The following is a 21,170-nucleotide window of genomic DNA, read 5'->3' on the forward strand; positions in this document are numbered from 1 at the left end:
AATTAAGGTCTATGGGTTTAGAAAGTTTAGTCTGTAACTGGATTGAAAACTGGCTTAAGAATCGTAGCCAGAGAGTGGTGGTCAATGATTCGTACTCCGAATGGTCCCTGGTAATAAGTGGTGTACCCCATGGATCAGTACTGGGCCCCCTTCTGTTTAACTTGTTTATTAATGATATTGAGGATGGAATAACAAGCAATGTTTCTATCTTTGCAGATAATACGAAGGTTTGTAGTACAGTACAGTCTATGGAAGATGTGCAGACGTTGCAGGCTGACTTAGACACATTGAATTTAAATGTAAAGTTATGCACCTGGGTACTAATCACCCACATGCATCATATGTCCTAGGGGGAGTTACACTGGGAGAGTCCCTGGTAGAGAAGGATCTGGGTGTACTTGTAGATAATAGACTACAGAAAAGCACACAATGTCAGTCAGCTGCTTCTAAGGCCAGCAGGATATTGTCATGTATATAACAGGCCTGGATTCTTGGGACAGGGACCGCATTATAAAGCTTTGGTGCGGCCTCATCTGGAGTATGCTGTTCAGTTTTGAAACCCAATTGTTAGGCAGGGGACAGGAAGACAAAGACAGGTGAAGCCCTGAAGCTTGCAACCGCCCCGCTGTCCCTGCCTAATTGCCTAAACGGCAGCGGACAACTGGTCGGCAGTCCCTAGGCTTGCTGAGTAAAACACAGAACAATACAAGACAGGGTATAACATAATAAGGAGAAGTCAGAAGTCCAAGGCAAACACCAAACAGACAGCGCAATACATAATCATATCCAAGAGGGTAGTCAAAGGTCAAAAGCTGAAGTCAGGTAACTGGGATATAAATGCAGGAAAAATGCTACACTAATAAACTAGACACTATCACAGGTAAGGAATAAGAAACAGGGGAAGGTACTTATGGAACCTGGAGTCCAAGCCTCAGGCGTGATTGGGGCTGAGGCTCCAGGTCCTGCCTAGATACTGACAGCTAATTGGTGTGCAAGATGTCAGTCAACAATCTGTGTACACACACAACACCTATGCTGATCGGCCAGGGGAGTGAAACCCTGGCCACTGCTAAAACAAGGAATATAGAGCAGAATAGACAGAAGAAGCAGTATGGCTGCTATGGACGCTGTCGTCGCGCCCCTAGCAACCGGCCTTAGCGGTTGTTATGTATGCTTTGGCCGCACGCATCAGCAACGCCAGGAGCCAAACGCACGGCCCGAGTCCTAACACCGATTGATAGAAAGGATGTCCTAGAGCTAGAAAGGGTACAAAGGCGGCAACGAAATTAATAAGGGGAATGGAGCATCTTAGTTATGGGGAAAGATTAATAGAATAAAATTTGTTTAGTCTGAAGAAGAAATGTTTATGGGGAGATTAATTTTGTTAAATATATAAATGGCCCCTACAAAAAATACAGTATGGGAAAAATCTCTAAAGGTGACAAGCCTTCTTTACCATTAGGACAGTGAATATGTGGAACAGTCTACCCCAGGATCAGGTCGCAGAAAAAACAATGGAGGGCTTGAAACCGGCCTAGACAAGTTCTTATAAATAATATAAATGTGTTTGTATAGAATGTAAAATTTAGCCATCCCCCTTCCCTTCATCCATCCCCTCCTTGGTTGAACATGATGGACATGTGTCCTTTTCCAACCGTACTACAGTACGTAAGAGGGGAGATTTCCTATGGACATCGGACTCACCTCCATTTTGAGCGCACAGATGAGTAGGCGGCCGTATCTCTGCTGCAGGCATCAGGAGCGGCAGGATGGGGTAAGTATGGGGGGGCTGTATCCAGAGGTAGGGTGGGTTTGGGGGTCTGTCCAGGGGTGACAGGTTCTCTTTAAATAAAAAATGCTAAATTAGAATACCTATGACAAAAATATGTGGACTATGCACCGCCAAAATTACAGGGTGCTCAGAAGATGACAGGAATATAAATAGTACCAACAAAACAAAAAGAAAAGGCCCGTCATATGTACTCACTGGCACACCAAACGAATAAAAGAAGAAAATATGTACCTTTATTTCACATTAATCAAAATAACAAACATCACACTGGGACAGTTAAAGACATCTAAAAAACATACAAAATACATCAAGGGGGCCCCACTGCCTATAGGGAAAAGCCCCCAGGACACTCCGACAAGCAAAAATGGCAAGGACCATATTTAACCAATGAATCTGATGTGATAACTATGCCTGTCTGACTAGAGAGCATGCTCCTATGTTTCTAGTAAGTGGTGCAAAACCACGGAACTACGTCCAGGTCACGGAACGGACGGTCTCTTACGTCATGTGAACATGGCCTAAAAATTTAAAAATAAAAGAAATTTACAAATGAAGTACAACTCACATAATATTCAGAGTTCACTCGATTGTCAGTTCTTACTTGCTGCATCTCGTAATTACTTACTATTTCTAGTTCCATGGCTTCTATCCAAATGGCTAAATGAAGATAGTCTCAATCAGAGCCAGCATTTCTCCGAGTTTTAGTGCGAGGGAAATAACTGAGAATCCACTACAAAGTGTTTTACACAGACCGTTCCTGATATCATTTTCTAGCTTTGTAGCAGATCTGGTAAATAATGTGTGACAAGAAAGATGAGACTAGAGATGATAGCAATAGTCAATGTAATTAGCGGGACTTCTGTAGGCACTAACAAACAGCAGCCATAGGACTCCTGTGTTCTCCTAGAGATACACTGGCAGACATTAGAGGTTTCAGATAACAGCACAGATGAGATAACAGTTTATTCAAATTTGGCTAAGCTTCTGGTCTCTGTATATTTTTTAAATTATTTACTCTGTGATTGTCATTTTTTTTTTTTTTTTTAACCGTAGTGGGTACAGGTTGACATCAATGCATTTACTAAATCAAATGCATAAACACCATAGTTACCAAAAAACTTTTTCTATGGGTTAAATGAAAAGGCAAAAGGTCCTTAAAGGGAATCTGTCAGCACCTTGGCTGGTCCCAAGGTGATTACAGTCTAGTGCAGATGTGTGGCCCCATTGTGTGTCCTACCTTTCTTTTTGCCATCGGTGCTGAAGTTTGCCCACAATCCGTCCCGATACGTTGGTAGCAAGGGTCAAAGAGGAGTAGCAGTGAGGTGTTTGTGCCGCACTTTGTCACGCCTCACCACTAATTCCTCCTCCCTGTTTGGCGTGCATATTCATTGTGGCCCGGCCTCCCGCTGGCTGGTGACATCATATTCAGGCATACAATGCCGCTGCCGGCAAGGGCCATGCACCTTTTGTCCTCCAGTGCTTCACCCACGGCCAGTGCTCGGTAATAGACGCACAGTTCATTAGGACCACAGGACATTAGTGGTGAGCCTTTACCTGACCATGGTTATCCAATTATCCTGTATGATAGACTGTGCACCTCTGTGTCAATTACATGACCAGGACAGATCCTCTGGACGTAAGCAGTGATGGTTCCCAATGAATATAATTAAGACGCAAGCACCATTGAATGGAGGATGCTAACAGACTGCCATGGACTTCTGTCGCATGCAGTATCTCTATAACACACTGTGTGTGGCGGAGGAGAGAAGAGAAGGAAGCACATGCGAGGGGAGAAGCAACCTTGATGCAGGTAAGTGAATTTTTATTTACCGGGTTATGTTCTGCATGCTGGAGGTATAGCTGAGCAAAAGGTCCAAGACTTTGGTGGCGCTGGCGGCATCCGATGGATTTTACTCCTTGAATGATGGGAGTAGTAGGGGTGGATGTAAAATTGGAACTTTTACTGCAAGAATTACGCGTTTTGAGGTTGGGTTCACACTACGTATATTTCAGTCAGTATTGTGGTCCTCATATTGCAACCAAAACCAGGAGTGGATTGAAAACACAGAAAGGATCTGTTCACACAATGTTGAAATTGAGAGGATGGCCGCCATTTAATGGCAAATATTTGCTGTTATTTTAAAACAACGGCTGTTAAAATAATGGCCGTTATTTACTGTTATATGGCGGCCATCCACTCAATTTCAACAGCTATCAAGGCTGTACCTTGAAACACATAATTCTTGCAATAAAAGTTCTGATTTTACATCCACCACTACTACTCCCACCATTCAAGGCTGGTGGCCGCCACTGGCCAGGGGTGAGCTGGGTAGGTAGGTCGCCCCCCCCCCCCCCCCCCCCATGCAGTTACAGGGCCGGGGTGAGCTTCTGACACAGGACGAAAGCTGACAGCTGCAGCCCCGCAGTGCCTGAACTTCTCTCTTGCTCGGCAGCGCCGGTGACGTCACATCATGTGCGCGGCCGAGCATGAGAGAAGTTCAGGCACCGCGGGGCTGCAGCTGTCAGCTTCCGGTCTGTGTGGGAAGCTCACCCCGGCCCCGTTAACTGCAATGCCAATCCTGCCTCTACCCCATCTCTCCATCTGCTCCCCTTGCCCCTTGTCCATTCCTCCTGCCCCTTGTCTTCTCTCTTGGCCCCCCAGCTGCTCCCTGTGCCCCCTGTCTGCTGCCCCTGTCTTCTCCCTCTGCCCGTCTGCTCTCCCTGCCCCCCAATTTCTCCCCTGCTTTCATCTGCTGCATCTGCCCCCCATCTGCTCCCCCCTGCCCTCTATCTCCTTCCTCTGTCCCCTGTCTGCTTCCTTTGCCCCGTCTGCTCTCCCTACTTCCTGTCTTCTTCCTCTGCCCCTGTCTGCTCCCCCTGCTGCTTTCCCTGCCCCCCAATTTCTCCCCTGCCCCCACTCCCCATCTGCTCCCTCTGCCCGCTGCCTCCTCCCTCTGCCCCTTGTCTGCCTCCCCTGCCCCCTGTCTTCTCCCTCTGCTGTTCTCCCTGCCCCCCAATTTCTCCCCTGCCCCAGCTGCTGTCCCTGCCCCCAAGATGCGCCACCTGCCCCCCAGATGCGCCACCTGCCCCCCAGCTTCTCCCCCTGACCCCCAGCTTCTCCCTCTGCCACCCCAGCTGCTCCCCCAGCCCCTGCAACCCCAGCTGCTACACCTTCCCCCGGCTGCTGCCCCTGCCCCCCCCAGCTTCTCCTCTGCCCCCCAGCTGCTCCCCTGGCCCCATCTTCTCTCCCTGTCACCCCAGCTGCTCCCCCTGCCCCCCCCCAGCTGCTGCCCCTGCCCCCATCTTCTCTCCCTGTCACTTCAGCTGCTCCCCCTGTCACCCCAGCTGTTCCCCCTGCCACCCCTAGCTGCCTCTCTTCCCCAATCACCCCAGCTGTTCCCCCTGCCACCCCTAGCTGCCTCCCTTCCCCAGTTACCCCCAGCTGCTTCCCCTGCCCCCCAGCTGCCTTCCCAAATCCCCCCCAGCTGCTTCCCTTCCCCAGTCACCCCCAGCTGCCCCCCTGCAGATGAGTTGTGGTCGGAAAAGTCTTCATGATGGCTGCTCCAGATGGAGAAGAAAGGAAAAAGTGAGCAAGAATCGGAGAAGACATCACCTGTGAGTCATTAGTAAATGCATTGTAATCACTTCTATAGTGTGCAGAGCCTGTGTACCAATGGGTCAGTGTATGGTTTGTGGTAGTGAACTGACACAGCCCCGCGGTCACTAAAATACATTAGTGCAAACTTTTTAACTGCCTTGGAGCCCCCAGGTCCAGTCCAGGGCTGCAGACTGAAGGTCCAGCAATACATCTGTGAACAGCGGCAGTTATCAGAGGATTGTACTACTGTACTACAACTCCCAGCATATCCTCAGGGCTGCAGACTGTCAGTAAATGCTGGGAGTTGTAGTGACTGCAGCTGTTGTAGTTGGGACCTAGGTTCATTATACACTGGATGCTTTGTGGGAAATCAGAATACATAGATCTGTGGGGGCTCAGTGCAGGGAAGTGACCCCTATTAGTGATGTTCCGGGGTCACTTCCCTACACTGAGCTCCCACAGATACCAAATGCCCAAAATACAACAGCTGCAGGCACTACAACTCCCAGCATGTACTGACAGTCTGCAGCCCTCAGGATATGCTGGGAGTAGTAGTACAGTAAAGAGAGAATCCTCTGATAACTGCCGCTGTAGACAGATGTATTGCTGGACCTTCAGGGCTGATTGGTTGTCACCCACAGATTGCAGCCACCAGGAGCCTCTGTACAGGGTGATTTATTAAAGGGTTGTTATCTTAGAGACTACAACTCCAAGCATACCCTGAGAGCTGTATAAATGTAGTGTATTCTGAGAGTTTTAGTTCAACTGCAAATGTTATTCACAAGGGATTTGTCACAAATACAGATGAATGCAGGAAAGGCCCGGGTCAGCCTGTCGTGTCTCGCTGGTTCTATATTGGTGGGCCCCAAGGATCATTTCCTCTGGTGGGCCCCAGGTACCCCAGTCCGACACTGACCTTTACTGAGGAGCTTTACGCTTTACTCCTGTGACGGACATTTATAGGTATAGACACACAGCTGGGACACAGAAAATTGTGGCTGGTGTTTATGGGGGCTTGTGTGCCTGGTACAGTGTTTTATACAGTGACTGTGGTTGTAAAATGTGGCAATCATCATTGTAATATGTATCAATCATCTATTTAATCTTCTATCTATATTCATTAGTCATCAATCCATCAATAAATTTGTTACTTATGAATCTTTTAATCTATCTGATCTATATTATCGATCTAGACAGAACCTAGCACCGCTCTGTTACTGGGCTGTTCTATCTAATTGTGTGAAGGTGCAGGGAGCAGCAGCAGCTCTCTATAGTGATGATAGTGTGTATAAGGGTGGGATGAGAGTAGCAGCAGCTCTCTATAGTGATGGTAGTGTGTATAAGGGTGGGATGAGAGTAGTAGTAGTAGCTCTCTATAGTGATGATAGTGTGTATAAGGGTGGGATGAGAGTAGCAGCAGCTCTCTATAGTGATGGTAGTGTGTATAAGGGTGGGATGAGAGTAGTAGTAGCAGCTCTCTATAGTGATGATAGTGTGTATAAGGGTGGGATGAGAGTAGTAGTACAAGCTCTCTATAGTGATGATAGTGTGTATAAGGGTGGGATGAGGGTAGTAGTAGTAGTAGCTCTCTATAGTGATGATACTGTGTATAAGGGTGGGATGAAAGTAGTAGTAGCTGCTCTCTATAGTGATGATACTGTGTATAAGGGTGGGATGAGAGTAGTAGTAGCAGCTCTCTATAGTGATGGTAGTGTGTATAAGGGTGGGATGAGAGTAGTAGTAGTAGCTCTATAGTGATGGTAGTGTGTATAAGGGTAGGATGAGAGTAGTAGTAGCTGCTCTCTATAGTGATGGTAGTGTGTATAAGGGTGGGATGAGAGTAGTAGTAGTAGCTCTCTATAGTGATGGTAGTGTGTATAAGGGTGGGATGAGAGTAGTAGTAGCTGCTCTCTACAGTGATGGTAGTGTGTATAAGGGTGGGATGAGAGTAGTAGTAGCAGCAGCTCTCTATAGTGATGGTAGTGTGTATAAGGGTGGGATGAGAGTAGTAGTAGTAGTAGAAGTAGCAGCTCTAGTGATGATAGTGTGTATAAGGGTGGGATGAGAGTAGTAGTAGTAGTAGTAGTAGTAGTAGTAGTAGCTCTCTATAGTGAAGATACTGTGTATAAGGGTGGGATGAGAGTAGTAGTACCATCTCTCTATAATGATGATACTGTGTATAAGGGTGGGATGAGAGTAGTAGTAGCTCTCTATAGTGATGATACTGTGTATAAGGGTGGGATGAGAGTAGTAGTAGTAGTAGTACCAGCTCTCTATAATGATGATACTGGGTATAAGGGTGGGATGAGAGTAGTAGTAGTAGCTCTCTATAGTGATGATACTGTGTATAAGGGTGGGATGAGAGTAGTAGTAGTAGCTCTATAGTGATGGTAGTGTGTATAAGGGTAGGATGAGAGTAGTAGTAGCTGCTCTCTATAGTGATGGTAGTGTGTATAAGGGTGGGATGAGAGTAGTAGTAGTAGCTCTCTATAGTGATGGTAGTGTGTATAAGGGTGGGATGAGAGTAGTAGTAGCTGCTCTCTACAGTGATGGTAGTGTGTATAAGGGTGGGATGAGAGTAGTAGTAGCAGCAGCTCTCTATAGTGATGGTAGTGTGTATAAGGGTGGGATGAGAGTAGTAGTAGTAGTAGAAGTAGCAGCTCTAGTGATGATAGTGTGTATAAGGGTGGGATGAGAGTAGTAGTAGTAGTAGTAGTAGTAGTAGCTCTCTATAGTGAAGATACTGTGTATAAGGGTGGGATGAGAGTAGTAGTAGTAGCAGCCGATTATAGTGATGATACTGTGTATAAGGGTAGGATGAGAGTAGTAGTAGTAGTAGCTCTCTATAGTGAAGATACTGTGTATAAGGGTGGGATGAGAGTAGTAGTACAAGCTCTCTATAATGATGATACTGTGTATAAGGGTGGGATGAGAGTAGTAGTAGCAGCAGCTCTCTATAGTGATGATACTGTGTATAAGGGTAGGATGAGAGTAGTAGTAGTAGCAGCTCTCTATAGTGATGGTAGTGTGTATAAGGGTGGGATGAGAGTAGTAGTAGCAGCTCTCTATAGTGATGATACTGTGTATAAGGGTGGGATGAGAGTAGTAGTAGTAGTAGCTCTCTATAGTGAAGATACTGTGTATAAGGGTAAGATGAGAGTAGTAGTAGCAGCTCTCTATAGTGATGATACTGTGTATAAGGGTGGGATGAGAGTAGTAGTAGTAGCAGCTCTCTATAATGATGATACTGTGTATAAGGGTGGGATGAGAGTAGTAGTAGTAGCAGCTCTCTATAATGATGATACTGTGTATAAGGGTAAGATGAGAGTAGTAGTAGCAGCCGACTATAGTGATGATACTGTGTATAGGGTGGGATGAGAATAGTAGTAGCAGCTCTCTATAATGATGATACTGTGTATAAGGGTGGGATGAGAGTAGTAGTAGCAGCTCTCTATAGTGATGATACTGTGTATAAGGGTGGGATGAGAGTAGTAGTAGTAGTAGTAGCAGCCGACTATAGTGATGATACTGTGTATAAGGGTGGGATGAGAGTAGTAGTAGCAGCTCTCTATAGTGATGGTAGTGTGTATAAGGGTGGGATGAGAGTAGTAGTAGTAGCTCTCTATAGTGAAGATACTGTGTATAAGGGTAAGATGAGAGTAGTAGTAGCAGCTCTCTATAGTGATGATACTGTGTATAAGGGTGGGATGAGAGTAGTAGTAGTAGCAGCTCTCTATAGTGATGATACTGTGTATAAGGGTGGGATGAGAGTAGTAGTAGTAGCAGCCGACTATAGTGATGATACTGTGTATAAGGGTGGGATGAGAGTAGTAGTAGTAGCTCTCTATAGTGAAGATACTGTGTATAAGGGTGGGATGAGAGTAGTAGTACCAGCTCTCTATAATGATGATACTGGGTATAAGGGTGGGATGAGAGTAGTAGTAGTAGTTGCCGACTATAGTGATGATACTGTGTATAAGGGTAGGATGAGAGTAGTAGTAGTAGCTCTCTATAGTGAAGATACTGTGTATAAGGGTAGGATGAGAGTAGTAGTAGTAGTAGCTCTCTATAGTGAAGATACTGTGTATAAGGGTGGGATGAGAGTAGTAGTACCATCTCTCTATAATGATGATACTGTGTATAAGGGTGGGATGAGAGTAGTAATAGCTCTCTATAGTGATGATACTGTGTATAAGGGTGGGATGAGAGTAGTAGTAGCAGCAGCAGCTCTCTTTAGTGATGATACTGTGTATAAGGGTGGGATGAGAGTAGTAGTAGCAGCTCTCTATAGTGATGATACTGTGTATAAGGGTGGGATGAGAGTAGTAGTAGCTGCTCTCTATAGTGATGATACTGTGTATAAGGGTGGGATGAGAGTAGTAGTAGCTGCTCTCTATAGTGATGATACTGTGTATAAGGGTGGGATGAGAGTAGTAGTAGAAGCTCTGTAGTGGTGATACTGTGTATAAGGGTAGGATGAGAGTAGTAGTAGTAGTAGTAGCAGCCGACTATAGTGATGATACTGTGTATAGGGTGGGATGAGAATAGTAGTAGTAGCTCTCTATAGTGATGATACTGTGTATAAGGGTGGGATGAGAGTAGTAGTAGCTGCTCTCTATAGTGATGATACTGTGTATAAGGGTAGGATGAGAGGAGTAGTAGTAGCAGCTCTCTATAGTGATGATAGTGTGTATAAGGGTGGGATGAGAGGAGTAGTAGCAGCAGCAGCTCTCTATCTATAGTGATGATACTATGTATAAGGGTGGAATGAGAGTAGTTGTAGAAGTAGCAGCTTTCCATAGTGATGATAGTGTCAGATATCAACAGAGTATGAGGGCCTGATAAGAACTGTAGTAGTAGTAGTAGTAATAGTTGTAGTAGCAGCTCTCCAGAGTAATGATAGTGTTGGTTGGTTGGTTGCTAGCTGTGTATGACGGCAGAATGAGAGTAGTAGTAGTTGTTGTTGTTGTAGCTCTCCATAGTGATCATAATGTCAGCAGCCGCTATCAGTGTATGAGGGCAGGATGAGAGTACTAGTAGTAGTTGCCGTAGCAGCAGCAGTAGTAGTAGTTGCAGGAGCAGCAGCAGCAGCAGTAGTAGTTGCAGTAGCAGCAGTAGTAGTAGTAGTTGCAGTAGCAGCAGCAGTAGTAGTAGATGCAGTAGCAGCAGCAGCAGTAGTTGCAGTTGCAGCAGCAGCAGCAGTAGTAGTAGTTGCAGTAGCAGCAGCAGTAGTAGTTGCAGTAGCAGCAGCAGTAGTAGTAGTTGCAGTAGCAGTAGTAGTTGCAGCAGCAGTAGTAGTAGTAGTTGCAGTAGCAGCAGCAGTAGTAGTAGTTGTTGCAGTAGTAGTAGTTGCAGTAGCAGCAGCAGTAGTTGCAGTAGCAGTAGTTTCAGTAGCAGCAGCAGTAGTTTCAGTAGCAGCAGTAGTAGTAGTTGCAGGAGCAGCAGTAGTAGTAGTTGCAGTAGCAGCAGCAGTAGTAGTTGCAGTAGCAGTAGTAGTAGTTGCAGTAGCAGGAGCAGTAGTAGTAGTTGCAGTAGCAGTAGTAGTAGTAGTTGCAGTAGCAGTAGTAGTAGTTGCAGTAGCAGTAGTAGTTGCAGTAGCAGCAGTAGTAGTAGTTGCAGGAGCAGCAGTAGTAGTAGTTGCAGTAGCAGCAGCAGTAGTAGTAGTTGCAGTAGCAGTAGTAGTTGCAGCAGCAGTAGTAGTAGTTGCAGTAGCAGCAGCAGTAGTAGTAGTTGTTGCAGTAGTAGTAGTTGCAGTAGCAGCAGCAGTAGTTGCAGTAGCAGTAGTTTCAGTAGCAGCAGCAGTAGTTGCAGTAGCAGCAGTAGTAGTAGTAGTTGCAGGAGCAGCAGTAGTAGTAGTTGCAGTAGCAGCAGCAGTAGTAGTAGTTGCAGTAGCAGGAGCAGTAGTAGTAGTTGCAGCAGCAGTAGTTGTAGTAGTAGTAGTAGTAGTAGTTGCAGGAGCAGCAGTAGTAGTAGTAGTAGTTGCAGGAGCAGCAGTAGTAGTAGGAGCAGCAGCAGTAGTAGTAGTTGTTGCAGGAGCAGCAGTAGGAGTAGTAGTAGTTGCAGTAGCAGCAGCAGTAGTAGTTGTTGCAGGAGCAGCAGTAGGAGTAGTAGTAGTTGTTGCAGGAGCAGCAGTAGGAGTAGTTGCAGTAGCAGCAGCAGTAGTAGTAGTTGCAGTAGCAGCAGCAATAGTAGTAGTAGTTGTTGTTGCAGGAGCAGCAGTAGGAGTAGTAGTAGTTGCAGTAGCAGCAGCAGGAGTAGTAGTAGTAGTAGTAGTAGTTGCAGTAGCAGCAGCAGCAGTAGTAGTAGTAGTAGTAGTTGTTGCAGGAGCAGCAGTAGGAGTAGTTGCAGTAGCAGCAGCAGTAGTTGCAGTAGTAGTAGTAGTAGTAGTAGTTGCAGCAGCAGCAGTAGTAGTAGTTGCAGTAGCAGTAGTAGTAGTTGCAGTAGCAGTAGTAGTAGTTGCAGTAGCAGGAGCAGTAGTAGTAGTTGCAGTAGCAGGAGCAGTAGTAGTAGTAGTAGCAGCAGTAGTTACAGTAGTAGTAGTTGCAGTAGCAGTAGTAGTAGTTGCAGTAGCAGCAGTAGTAGTAGTAGTTGCAGTAGCAGTAGTTTCAGTAGCAGGAGCAGTAGTAGTAGTTGCAGCAGCAGTAGTTATAGTAGTAGTAGTTGCAGCAGCAGCAGCAGTAGTAGTAGTTGCAGGAGCAGTAGTAGTAGTAGTTGCAGTAGCAGCAGCAGCAGTAGTAGTAGTAGTAGTAGTAGTAGTAGTAGTAGTTGCAGTAGCAGCAGCAGTAGTAGTTGCAGTAGTAGTTGCAGCAGCAGGAGCAGTAGTAGTAGTTGCAGTAGCAGCAGCAGCAGTAGTAGTAGTAGTTGCAGTAGCAGGAGCAGTAGTAGTTGCAGCAGCAGTAGTTATAGTAGTAGTAGTTGCAGTAGCAGCTGCAGTAGTAGTAGTTGCAGCAGCAGTAGTTATAGTAGTAGTAGTTGCAGCAGTAGTAGTAGTAGTAGTAGTTGCAGGAGCAGTAGTAGTAGTTGCAGTAGCAGTAGTAGTAGTAGTTGTTGCAGCAGCAGTAGTTATAGTAGTAGTAGTTGCAGTAGCAGTAGTAGTAGTTGCAGGAGCAGTAGTAGTTGCAGTAGTAGCAGCAGTAGTAGTAGTAGTTGCAGTAGCAGCAGTAGTAGTAGTAGTTGCAGTAGCAGTAGTTTCAGTAGCAGGAGCAATAGTAGTAGTTGCAGCAGCAGTAGTTATAGTAGTAGTAGTTGCAGTAGCAGCAGCAGCAGTAGTAGTAGTTGCAGGAGCAGTAGTAGTAGTAGTTGCAGTAGCAGCAGCAGCAGCAGTAGTAGTAGTAGTAGTTGCAGTAGCAGCAGTAGTAGTAGTAGTTGCAGTAGTAGCAGTAGTAGTTGCAGTAGCAGGAGCAGTAGTAGTAGTTGCAGTAGCAGCAGCAGCAGTAGTAGTAGTTGCAGTAGCAGGAGCAGTAGTAGTTGCAGCAGCAGTAGTTATAGTAGTAGTAGTTGCAGTAGCAGCTGCAGTAGTAGTAGTTGCAGCAGCAGTAGTTATAGTAGTAGTAGTTGCAGCAGTAGTAGTAGTAGTTGCAGGAGCAGTAGTAGTAGTTGCAGTAGCAGGAGCAGTAGTAGTAGTTGTTGCAGCAGCAGTAGTTATAGTAGTAGTAGTTGCAGTAGCAGTAGTTGCAGGAGCAGTAGTAGTTGCAGTAGTAGCAGCAGTAGTAGTAGTAGTTGCAGTAGCAGCAGTAGTAGTAGTAGTAGTTGCAGTAGCAGGAGCAGTAGTAGTAGTAGTTGCAGTAGCAGGAGCAGTAGTAGTAGTAGTAGTTGTTGCAGCAGCAGTAGTTATAGTAGTAGTAGTTGCAGTAGCAGGAGCAGTAGTAGTAGTTTCAGTAGCAGCAGCAGCAGTAGTAGTAGTTGCAGTAGCAGGAGCAGTAGTAGTTGCAGCAGCAGTAGTTATAGTAGTAGTAGTTTCAGTAGCAGCTGCAGTAGTAGTAGTTGCAGCAGCAGTAGTTATAGTAGTAGTAGTTGCAGCAGTAGTAGTAGTTGCAGGAGCAGTAGTAGTAGTTGCAGTAGCAGGAGCAGTAGTAGTAGTAGTAGTTGTTGCAGCAGCAGTAGTTATAGTAGTAGTAGTTGCAGTAGCAGTAGTAGTAGTTGCAGGAGCAGTAGTAGTTGCAGTAGTAGCAGCAGTAGTAGTAGTAGTAGTAGTTGCAGCAGCAGTAGTAGTAGTAGTTGCAGTAGCAGGAGCAGTAGTAGTTGCAGTAGCAGTAGTAGTAGTAGTAGTAGTTGTTGCAGCAGCAGTAGTTATAGTAGTAGTAGTTGCAGTAGCAGTAGTAGTAGTTGCAGGAGCAGTAGTAGTTGCAGTAGTAGCAGCAGTAGTAGTAGTAGTTGCAGTAGCAGCAGCAGTAGTAGTAGTAGTAGTTGCAGTAGCAGGAGCAGTAGTAGTAGTAGTTGCAGCAGCAGTAGTTATAGTAGTTGCAGTAGCAGCTGCAGTAGTAGTAGTTGCAGCAGCAGCAGTAGTAGTAGTAGTAGTAGTTGCAGGAGCAGTAGTAGTAGTTGCAGGAGCAGCAGTAGGAGTAGTAGTAGTTGCAGGAGCAGCAGTAGGAGTAGTAGTAGTTGCAGTAGCAGCAGTGGTAGTAGTTGCAGTAGCAGTAGTAGTAGTAGTTGCAGGAGCAGCAGTAGTAGTAGTAGTAGTAGTAGTAGTAGTAGTAGTAGTTGCAGGAGCAGCAGCAGTAGTAGTAGTAGTTGCAGGAGCAGCAGTGGTAGTAGTTGCAGGAGCAGTAGCAGTAGCAGTAGTAGTAGTAGTAGTAGTAGTAGTAGTTGCAGGAGCAGCAGTAGTAGTAGTAGTTGCAGGAGCAGCAGTGGTAGTAGTTGCAGGAGCAGTAGCAGTAGTAGTAGTAGTAGTTGCAGGAGCAGCAGCAGTAGTAGTAGTAGTAGTAGTAGTAGTTGCAGGAGCAGCAGCAGCAGTAGTAGTAGTTGCAGGAGCAGCAGCAGCAGTAGGAGTAGTAGTAGTTGCAGCAGCAGTAGTTATAGTAGTAGTAGTTGCAGCAGCAGTAGTTATAGTAGTAGTAGTTGCAGCAGCAGCAGTAGTAGTAGTAGTAGTAGTTGCAGGAGCAGCAGCAGCAGTAGTAGTAGTAGTAGTTGTTGCAGCAGCAGCAGTAGTTATAGTAGTAGTAGTTGCAGCAGCAGTAGTAGTAGTAGTAGTAGTTGCAGGAGCAGCAGCAGCAGTAGGAGTAGTAGTTGCAGCAGCAGCAGTAGGAGTAGTAGTTGCAGCAGCAGCAGTAGGAGTAGTAGTAGTTGCAGGAGCAGCAGCAGCAGCAGCAGTAGGAGTAGTAGTAGTTGCAGGAGCAGCAGTAGGAGTAGTAGTTGCAGCAGCAGCAGTAGTAGTAGTAGTAGTAGTTGCAGCAGCAGCAGTAGGAGTAGTAGTAGTTGCAGGAGCAGCAGCAGCAGTAGGAGTAGTAGTAGTTGCAGGAGCAGCAGTAGGAGTAGTAGTAGTTGCAGGAGCAGCAGTAGGAGTAGTAGTAGTTGCAGCAGCAGCAGTAGGAGTAGTAGTAGTTGCAGGAGCAGCAGCAGTAGGAGTAGTAGTAGTTGCAGGAGCAGCAGCAGTAGTAGTAGTAGTAGTTGCAGGAGCAGTAGGAGTAGTAGTAGTTGCAGGAGCAGCAGCAGCAGTAGTAGTAGTAGTTGCAGGAGCAGCAGCAGTAGGAGTAGTAGTAGTTGCAGGAGCAGCAGCAGCAGTAGTAGTAGTAGTAGTAGTTGCAGGAGCAGTAGTAGTAGTTGCAGGAGCAGCAGTAGGAGTAGTAGTAGTTGCAGGAGCAGCAGTAGGAGTAGTAGTAGTTGCAGTAGCAGCAGTGGTAGTAGTTGCAGTAGCAGTAGTAGTAGTAGTTGCAGGAGCAGCAGTAGTAGTAGTAGTAGTAGTAGTAGTAGTAGTAGTAGTTGCAGGAGCAGCAGCAGTAGTAGTAGTAGTTGCAGGAGCAGCAGTGGTAGTAGTTGCAGGAGCAGTAGCAGTAGCAGTAGTAGTAGTAGTAGTAGTAGTAGTAGTTGCAGGAGCAGCAGTAGTAGTAGTAGTTGCAGGAGCAGCAGTGGTAGTAGTTGCAGGAGCAGTAGCAGTAGTAGTAGTAGTAGTTGCAGGAGCAGCAGCAGTAGTAGTAGTAGTAGTAGTAGTAGTTGCAGGAGCAGCAGCAGCAGTAGTAGTAGTTGCAGGAGCAGCAGCAGCAGTAGGAGTAGTAGTAGTTGCAGCAGCAGTAGTTATAGTAGTAGTAGTTGCAGCAGCAGTAGTTATAGTAGTAGTAGTTGCAGCAGCAGCAGTAGTAGTAGTAGTAGTAGTTGCAGGAGCAGCAGCAGCAGTAGTAGTAGTAGTAGTTGTTGCAGCAGCAGCAGTAGTTATAGTAGTAGTAGTTGCAGCAGCAGTAGTAGTAGTAGTAGTAGTTGCAGGAGCAGCAGCAGCAGTAGGAGTAGTAGTTGCAGCAGCAGCAGTAGGAGTAGTAGTTGCAGCAGCAGCAGTAGGAGTAGTAGTAGTTGCAGGAGCAGCAGCAGCAGCAGCAGTAGGAGTAGTAGTAGTTGCAGGAGCAGCAGTAGGAGTAGTAGTAGTTGCAGGAGCAGCAGTAGGAGTAGTAGTAGTTGCAGCAGCAGCAGTAGGAGTAGTAGTAGTTGCAGGAGCAGCAGCAGTAGGAGTAGTAGTAGTTGCAGGAGCAGCAGCAGTAGTAGTAGTAGTAGTTGCAGGAGCAGTAGGAGTAGTAGTAGTTGCAGGAGCAGCAGCAGCAGTAGTAGTAGTAGTTGCAGGAGCAGCAGCAGTAGGAGTAGTAGTAGTTGCAGGAGCAGCAGCAGCAGTAGTAGTAGTAGTTGCAGGAGCAGCAGCAGTAGGAGTAGTAGTAGTTGCATTAGCAGCAGCCCGTCCTCTCCCAGCACTGTCACAGCTCGGCTCCTCCCAGCAGCCTCTGCCTCATTCTCATCCAGGAAGTGTCGGCCACAGTCTGCTCGGTGCAGAGCTCGGTGTGTCAGTGAGGTAAGCTCCGTGCCCCCCATACACCGTACACTCCCGCCCTCCTGTTAGGGTTATGCTCGGGGTCCGCTTCAGCTTCACATAGAGCACTGTCCCCCAACCTCTGCAGAACTACAACCCTCAGCATGACTTTATTATCAGCTGCAGAGCTGTGGCATAGAGTATAGTGCTGAGGAGAGGTGGTTGCAGGCTGTGCAGGGTGATATATAACATGCTGCTCAGTGTGACTATCCCCCTGTGATAGGTCCTATATCCTTAGAGGGGCAGATCACTGCTTATATAAAGTCCAGCATGTTAGAGCCCCTGGACCACAGGGATGCCAGGGGTTATGTCTGGCAGTGCCCAGTCACTCTCACCCCTGGCATTGTGGGGCAGATCCTGGCAGCTGTGTTATATAGATAGGAGATAAGGGCAGTTTACTAAGGAAATCTGCCAAACAATGGCGTACATGACCAGCGACAGACGTATTATGTGTCCGCAGCTTATTCCGCGACACCGACAGCTGATCAGGTGGAGAGAAAGAAGCGTCACTAAGAGATGGAAAAGTATCTATTATAGATGTAAGAAGGAGAAATGTATAGAGTGTATATAATGTATAGAGTATATATATATATATATATATATATATATATATATATATCTCAGAAGTGCGTATTGGGAGGGTCTGGTTGTTGACACCCACTGATCACTAGAATGAAGGGCAGAAGCCCTCAGCCCCATCATCTCCGCTATACAGAGATAAGTTCCATAGACTGCTAATACAAACAGACTACAGAATTATAATGGGAGCCTATAGAACTTCTGGCTGGAAGTTCCATAGGCTCCATTATTATTTAGTAGACTGCAGTTATAACGGAGATGAAGGGGCAGAGCACGCTGCTGAGGGCGTCTGCCCCTTCATTCTCAGCGCCCTGACCCCTACCAATACGCATTTTTACTCACACTTTAAACTGGATCTCCATCTAGCAAGCAGTTTTAATTTTATACGGGTGTTCACTTACTTTAGGGACCCCATGTACTGTTGTGCACTACACTTTCTTGCTGTTTTGGTGACATCTAGCTAAAATATTTTCTCAGAATATCTTAAAAGTGGTGCCACAGCACGTAGATTTATTTTTTTATTTTATATATATATGTTGTTTCCCATATATAAAGCCTAAGTGTCTTATACTTACCTCTCCGTGCTCCCCCGGTGCCCTCAAGCAGCACCTACAGGGCCATCGCTGACCGCAGCTGCCACAGGAGGACAGTGGGGGAGAGCAGAGAGGTGAAGAGAAGATGTTTATGTTTCATACAGAATAAGAGCAGTAACATATAAAAAGTTCTTAAAGTGACTGTACCACCAGACCCAGGCTGAAGCACTGGAGGCGGGCCGACCCACCTTTAGTCGGAGGAAACTCCCGCCCCTCTATGATAGGGTTACATTGATTCTAATGGAGTCACGTCATGGAGGGGCTGAGGTTTCTTCCCACTAAGGGTGGGTCGGCCCGTCTCCAGTGCTTCAGCCTGGGCCTGGTGGTACAGTCACTTTAAGTGCTGGATAACCCCTTTCACACTGTGGGTAATAGCGTTTCCTATGCTTCTTCCCACCTTCTCTATTACATTCATAGGCCATGTTCCCACAACATCATCTACCTTCGTATAGGTGCTAAAATATGTCTGTATTATGCATAATAAGCCCATATTTTGGTGCCGAAATGATTGCCGTCCAAAAAGGCGTCCGTAAAGTTGCTAAAAAAGGACATTGTGGAAACACTGTGTAAAAACAACGGGCGTATTTCATAATAACGGCCATACTCGTGCAAACAACTGTCGTTTTTTCCCAAATAACAACCATTGTTTCTACAACTACAGTCGTTATTATGAAATATGGCCGTTATTTTTACATAGTGTAAATCTGGCCAAAACACAGAAAAAAGTGTAATTCTTTTGACACTTCTTCGACCGATAATCAGCTGTAAATCGGGAAAACACCTGATCCTCTGCATCTTTTGGACAGCTTTAAAATTTATTGCTATTGCCGCACATCTTTCTGTGTAAACAGGGGATTTGTGGCTGATAGCAAATGGAAATTGACAGCACAGTTATGTATATATCCGTGCTGTCAGTTTCTAGATCGCACAGCAGTGTATGCATACCTAGTGTGCTGCTGTGTGATCTGGCATCCCGCTCTCCTGCCCTGCTCTACAGCTGCCGCTATAATTTCAGGTATTTTCAAAATACAGTCTTTGTGTTGTTTGAGCAGCCATGAAAACTGACAGCACAAATAACACATATATTCATGCTGTCAGTTTCCAGACCACACAAGCAGTGCATACATACCTAGTGCACTGCTGTGTGATCCGACATCCTGCTCTCCCACCCTGCTCTCTGAAAATGCCTGGAAATATAGAGCTGTAGAGTAGAGATGATGGAACAGCGCTGATGTTCAGGTTCGTACAAACCCGAACCATCGGCATTTGACTCCCGCTGCCTTCCCGTTCCATAGGGAAGGTGGTGACAGCCCGAGTACCGACTGGAAAACAGGAATACAGTCTATTACCTAGGCCATGTGTCTCCAGACTACGGCCCTCCAGCTGTTGTGAAACTACAACTCCCATCATGCCTGGACAGCTAAAGCTTTGGATTTGGCTGTCCAGGCATGATGGGAAATGTAGTTTTGCAACAGCTGGAGGGCCGCAGTTTGGAGACCCATGACCTAGGCTGTATCCCGCCAGGTGGTACTCGGGCTGTCTCCACTTTCCCCATGGAACGGGAAGGCAGCGGGAGTCAAAGGCCGATGGTTCGGGTTTGTACGAACCTGAACATCAGCGCTGTTAGATCATCTCTACTGTAGAGCAGGGCAGGAAAGTGGGATGTCGGATCACACGGCATCTGATAGCATCACACTGCAGAGCACTAGGTATTTATACACTGCTTGTGTGATCTGGAAGCTGACAGCAGGAATATATGTCTTATTTGTGCTGTCACTTTCCATGGCCACACAAATGATACAAAGATTGTTCATGCAGCCCATCCGCTTGATTATTGTATCATATAAAGACACTGCAAACGAGCGTCGATCTCGCTGATTGGCTCTAATTTGCCTCCTTGCATGGTCCCATGTAGGGCCATGTGAAAGGGCCCTTCAGTAATCTGTCCGTGTGTGGGGACCCTGAGGCGATGTTCTGCCATGGATGGATTTTGGAGCTTGTATGCTGTGGATTTGGGTGCAGATTTTCCAGGGATTTTCCATGTCTCGTCTACCCAGCATCCCAGACTTTGCTTCCGACCGATCTGTTCCATATACATATAGCACAAATTCACATGGGAAACAAGGGTGCATGGCTTTTACCTAGAATTCTTGTTAATTTTTGTTGTGTGAACAAACTCTTAAGCCACTTTCACAAAGTAGTAATTAGGTCAATATTTGATATTAATATTTATAAGCCAAAACCAGGTGTGGTGCATAAAACAAGGTAAAGCCTATATCGTTTCTGCGATTTATAACCACTCTCAGTACAAGTACTGTCCCAAATACTGCTGTCTAACACTGGCCTTATAGAGCATTGGGCCGATTCTAGACACGCTGCAGGTCTACTGATCTAGGCCTGAGGGGTCTACGATACTTATATTTTGGGTGATTTGACGAGTGGTTTCCTTAGAATTTTAAGCCGTCTTTAGACGAATCTAACCTGCTGCTATGTCCCTATTGTGCAGGTGAGGCAGAGGATGAAGGTATGTCTCTTACCTTTATCTTCGGCGCTGATATACTATACATTTATATACTTTTTATATCCAATTATACACACATACTGCATGTATATAAAACCAGAAATCCCAGATACAATGTGGAGCAGTTTCTATGGCATAAGCCAGATGACCTCTTTGTTTTACAGAGCTGCCCTGTTTTTCGCACTATGCTTTTTGATCTGTTGGAGTCTGGGTGTTCAGACCACGACCGGTCAGGAGAATGAATCAGGAGACGTATGCCCGGCCTTGTGCTCCTGTTCCCGCTCTGTGTTAGTGCGACCTGGACAGCTCTATAGACTTGCATTATGGGGCCGTCCAGGTCAGATAACACAGAGCCAGGAGAGAATGCGCTGTACATGGACTTCACTCTGGCTCGTTCTCCTGATCAGTTGTGGTCTGAACACTAAGACCCCTACCGATCAAAACTTTTGTCACGTCTCTGTGACGTCTCAACAAAAAGTATTCCATCAGCACTTTTGGAGTAGTCCAATAAGGCCACGTACATAGAAAGTTGGATGCTTGCTGGTAAACCCACAATCCCAGATATAGGAAAATACGCGTAAAGTGTCACTGTCATTTAAACTTTTTTTGCAGAAATCAACAGTACAGGCAATTTTAAGAAACTTTGTAATTGGGTTTATTAGAGGAAAATGCATTTTTATCATGAAAAAGCAGTTTGAAGCAGTTTGAGGCACCAAAACAGGACAACAAAGAGTTAATTTACAGCTACATCACTGGGCTATCTCCTCTGAAGTCGGCACTGACCTCTGAATACCGGCTTTCACACAGCTCCCACTGTGTAACCCTTTGTTCTCTGCTGGTGACTAATCTTCCTCCTCCCCCTCCCCTCTCCCCTCTCTATAGATTACACAGGGCCCGACTGATGTAAAACAGTCGAGATTTCCTGATAATAAGCAGTGAATGAGAGGAGGGAGGGGGGGCCCTGGGGAAAGTCTTTTTGAATGCAGATAATGGCATATTTGCCTAATAAACCCAATTACAACTTTTTTTTTAAATCGCCTGGACTATTGATTTCTGGGAAAAAAAATACGACAGTGACACTT

At 46.0% G+C, this 21,170-nt stretch overlaps 1 protein-coding gene across 1 annotated transcript in view; it reads left to right on the top strand.

Moving 5' to 3' along the window:
• Positions 1-16,293: 16,293 nt before the first annotated feature.
• MANEA (mannosidase endo-alpha) overlaps positions 16,294-21,170 on the top strand; it is a 28,083-nt gene continuing 23,206 nt past the window's right edge. The window contains exon 1 of the mRNA XM_069974755.1: positions 16,294-16,377. The gene's annotated coding sequence lies outside the window, so the exon portion shown is untranslated. The remainder of the gene's footprint in view (positions 16,378-21,170) is intronic.

Source organism: Dendropsophus ebraccatus, chromosome 6 (assembly GCF_027789765.1).
Source record: "Dendropsophus ebraccatus isolate aDenEbr1 chromosome 6, aDenEbr1.pat, whole genome shotgun sequence".
In the NCBI taxonomy this organism is placed as follows: Eukaryota; Metazoa; Chordata; class Amphibia; order Anura; family Hylidae; genus Dendropsophus; species Dendropsophus ebraccatus.